Genomic DNA, 4,558 nt, shown 5'->3' with positions numbered 1-4,558 from the left:
ATGTTAACCTAGAAAATGCTTGAATGTGCCATGAGATAGTTTAACATGTTTCTAGGTTCATGTGAGTTAATCCACTTCATGTTTTGTGTTTTAACCATTCGGCCACACCATGTTTGTGTTTTAAACATTCGGCCACACCATGTTTGGTGTTTTAAAACATTCGGCCACCCCATGTAAAGGAAGGTTAGACACAAATTCAAGCTTGATGTTGGGTTCCATTGAATGTTTAACATGTTACAAAGTTCACTTGATTAAACCTACTCCATGTGGTGTGCTTGGGGACCATTCGGCCATGGCATGAAGAAGGAGGTTAGGTCACAAATTCAAACTTGTGAACCATTCGGCCATGCCATGACATTGATTTAAATCTACTCCATGTTATGTGCTATTGAGTCCTTCGGCCATAGCATGACCAAATAGGTTAAGTTACAAACAAACTTGGTTAAGGTTTCTATTGATATATAATGGATTCCTAGTATAATACAAGAGTTTAGGAGGCTAGGGTTGAGTTAAACCATGGTTTCCTAAAGAGGTAAGGTTCGGCCAGATTGAAATAAAAAGAGGGAGTTAGGTTTCTAACCTAACTAAAGTTGTAAAGGCTAAGTAACAAACTCCTATGGTGGTTTAGGATCTAATGTGGTTAGGTTCCAACCAATTCAAGGGTTTCCAAGCCTAGGAGAGGTTCGGCCAACCTATGAATAAGGGAGCTAAATGATGACCTAACTCTAACAATTAGTTCCCAAGGATTAGAGAAACTTAACCAAGCTTAGGGGAGCAAATGGTTGAGTCTAACCCATGGTTTCAAGCCATGGAAGTTTCGGCCATAACATGTAAGGGAACTCAAGATTAGGGTTAGACCTAGTTAATGGGTTTAAACCTTTCTTAGTGTCCTTTTAAGATGATCAAGGTAGTAGGGTCTCATGATAAGAATATGAATTTAAAAAGGGACTCTAAGATGATTCGATCAACTTTAAGAAATTAAGGTTTTGGTTGAGTCTAGGGTTCGTATGTGATCAACCATGGAATGGATACATGTTATTAAACTGTTCCATGTAGTAAGAATGACAAACCCTAAGGAAAGGAAACTGATAATCTTTACTTAACCCTAAGGCAAAGTTAGGGTTCAAGTCAGAGAAAGATTTTAATAATGTTATCTATGATATGTGTTATTTCATGCTAATGATATGAAATGAATTCATGTTAGATTATAACATGTTGCATGAAATAATGTCTGAATGTTCGCCATGATAAATGGATGATGAAAGATGAAATGATAAGGAACATTCATGATGAAAAAGAAATGAAAGCATGTATGTTAATTTACTTTAACAAATGGCTTGTACCGGAACCCGGAAGGGATCCAAGGGATGGGCTCCTAAGGCAGCCAAACGCCCCTAGGTCGAAAGACCAAAGACCTAGTAACCGAGTAGTCGAGACTTGCTACCTCGTACTTGCTTGGAATTGCGCGCAAAGAGATGAATGGGTACAAGCCGGGGGACCCCAAAGAACAATGATGATGATTATGTTTATCTACTATGATAATAAAATTTCAAAGGCATTTCATTATTAATGTGCATATGAATTTAAATGTTAAGAGTAAGAAATGTCTATGTGCTAATGGTCAACATGCTAATGTGCTTTATGCTTATGTGATTTCATATGATGTAAATGTTATGCATGAATCGACGATTGGTTTTGGTGAGTAGGAAAGGAGCTTACTAAGCCTTGTGCTTATAGTTTCCTTCTTATGTTGCAGATCCATACCAAAGGCATTAAGCAATGGGGCAGCAGGACAAGGCAGATACAAGATGTGTGTGGTAGTGCCGTGATGGACTGAATGAGCAACTTTAATATTTGCATGTTTGATTGTTTGGATTATTACTGTGTTGATTATCTCTAGACTATGCATGCATACCATGTTTCGTTATCATTTATGAACTCCCGGTTTCATTAGATAATTCATGTTATTCCGCAAAGAAAATTTCGGGATTTTCGTATTTGATTACTAGTATGAATGAATGTAAGGAAAGTAAACTGTAGCGTCCGTCAAGGCTCTGATAAGGGCGGGCGTTACAATAACAATAAAATTCAAAGTCTGTCAAAGTGGGTTGACACGCTCGCGGGTCCACACGATATGTATCAAATCGAGAATTTGATACATCCTTAGAAATCAAAAATTATTGCGTGAATTGTTTGACTCATGCATACTTGCCATGACATGCATCTGTTTTACCTTAAAATGCATATACCATGCCATGTCATCATGTTTACTTAACGCTTAATCTAGAACGGTTAGTTAAGGACACATGAGTGATTGACACTTGCCAACATAGTACTAGGGTGGGGCGAGATGATAGTACGTCAGGAAAGCTAGATTAAGTGATCAAGAAGGGTAAGGAGTACCTGACTTGATTCACTGAGTCGAACTGAACTGACCAAAGCTACCTCGCCACATTCTAGACTAGTTAGACCAAGGTTTCTCAATAAATTGGTTAAGTCCATAATTTCCTGAATTGATTTTGACTAGAAAGTGGTTGTTGTTCCAATAAGGCTTCGGCCAAAGAAGGCCACTGTGCCTCGCCACCAATTGGAAATCAATTTTTAAAAAGGAGACTTAGTCAATTGACGGTTAAACTTGAATCTAACACAAGGTCAAATATTCATTAGAACTTAACTTAAACTTAATCAAGATAAAATTGACAACTCATCTCACAGAACCTATAAGGTAACCCCTGTTTGCTATGTACTGAGGCACTTAGAACGGGTGAGATGATAAGGACATTAAAGTACAATGCTTTGAAAAACATTTTCAAAATTATTATAAATATTTTTATAAAAACTATGTTTGAAAATTTGATATTTCCTTGAGTTTCATGCTTGCTGGGTGTATCTATATTATAAATTTTCAAAACTCTATATCTTTGAAAAATTGGTTGACCAACACATTAGACACAAACCTTTAGGTCAACACTAAGTCAAAACCCTAAGACACATAGGCAGAAAATTCTTGTGGTCAACAAGGATGTCCTAAGAGAGTGTCTAGTTCAGGGGGAGGTCATTCTTGAAAGTCTCATATTTTAAAAGACCTCTTTAAAACTAAGTTTAAAATTCTCTAAAATCTTTTAAAAAAATCTTTTTGAAATCTATTTTATAATTGGTCTTTTAACTTGGAACAACTCCTAAAGACACATAGGGAGATTGACTTGTGGTCAACAAGCAACCCTAAGGAAGTGTCAGATTTAGGGGGAGCCCAAGCTTAAAAGTTCAATTAATAATATCTTAAAAATTAATTGCTCTAATTTGATTTAGATTAACCTCTAAGACATTTAGGGAGTCTACCTTGTGGTCAACAAGGAGCCCTAAGGTAATGTCAGATTTAGGGGGAGATCCAAAATCAAAAAGAGCATAACTATCATTTAAAAAAAACTTATTTTGAAAAATCTCTTTAAAAAATATTTATTTACTCTATTGATTTAGACTAATCCCTAAGACACATAGGGAGTTTGCCTTGTGGGTAACAAGGAGCCCTGAAAAGTGTCAGATTTAGGGGGAGGTCAAAAATTAAAAAGAGTAAAAATTATTTTTCCCAGAATCTTTTTGAAAATCTCTAAAAGCTATTATTTTCAAAATTAATATATTCTTTTTGATTTAAGATCAAGCCCTAAGATACACGGGGGAGTTTGCTTTGTGGTTAACAAAGGGCCCTGAGGATGTGTCTAGTTAAGGGGGAGATTTTAATTTTAAAAGAATAATAACTAGTTTTTCAAAAATTATCTATCTTTAGAAAACTAGTTTGAAACACTCCTTCAAAACTTATTTTGAAAATCAAACTTATTTTGAAAACACTCTTTTAAAGGACTATATTTCACAAAAACTTAGTTTTTTGAAAAACAATTTAAACCTATTTTTGAAAACATTTTTCAAAATCTATTTTTCAACATTATTCATTTCAATCTACTATGGTCTTTCAAAAATTATCAAGATTTAGACGTGACCATAGGGATACCTTTATTGTTGGTGCAAGAGAGAATGGACTTAAAATTAAATCTTTTTGATGTATGAAAAGGGGGAGAAGGGACCTTAAGTTAATAATCTAGATTTCTCCCAGAAAGTTAAACCCTGATCTATATTAACTTAAGAAATTGTCAAACATCAAAAAGGGGGAGATTGTTGGTGCAAGAAGCACTACATCTTGCCTAGGGTTTCGATGTTTGACAATACACCTAAGGTCTGGTCAATTCGACCAAGGGTTGATCCAAACAGGACTTGATGTTTGGATGTGCGGAAGTGAATGAAGTCTAGTCAGATGACTAGCGAGAAGTCCTAGTTGGTCAAACTGGGCAGAGGAAGTCCTGATCTAGGTGATTGGGCAAGGGAAGTCCTGGTGAGTGAGACTGGGCAAAAGTCCTAGTTGAGGCAAGGCAAAGGAAGTCCTGATTTAGAGAATCGGGCAAAAGTCTTAGCAAGGTCGAGTGCACCAGGTGAAGTCTGGGCTGGTCTAGGTGACCGAGTCGCAGCAGAAGTCTGGGCTGGTCTGGGTGACCGAGTCACAGCAGAA

Source organism: Curcuma longa, chromosome 9, assembly GCF_044706935.1.
Source record: "Curcuma longa cultivar G26 ecotype Majalengka, Jawa Barat chromosome 9, ITB_CL_G26_1.1, whole genome shotgun sequence".
Taxonomy (NCBI): domain Eukaryota; kingdom Viridiplantae; phylum Streptophyta; class Magnoliopsida; order Zingiberales; family Zingiberaceae; genus Curcuma; species Curcuma longa.
Note: the sequence above shows the minus strand (reverse complement) of the source record.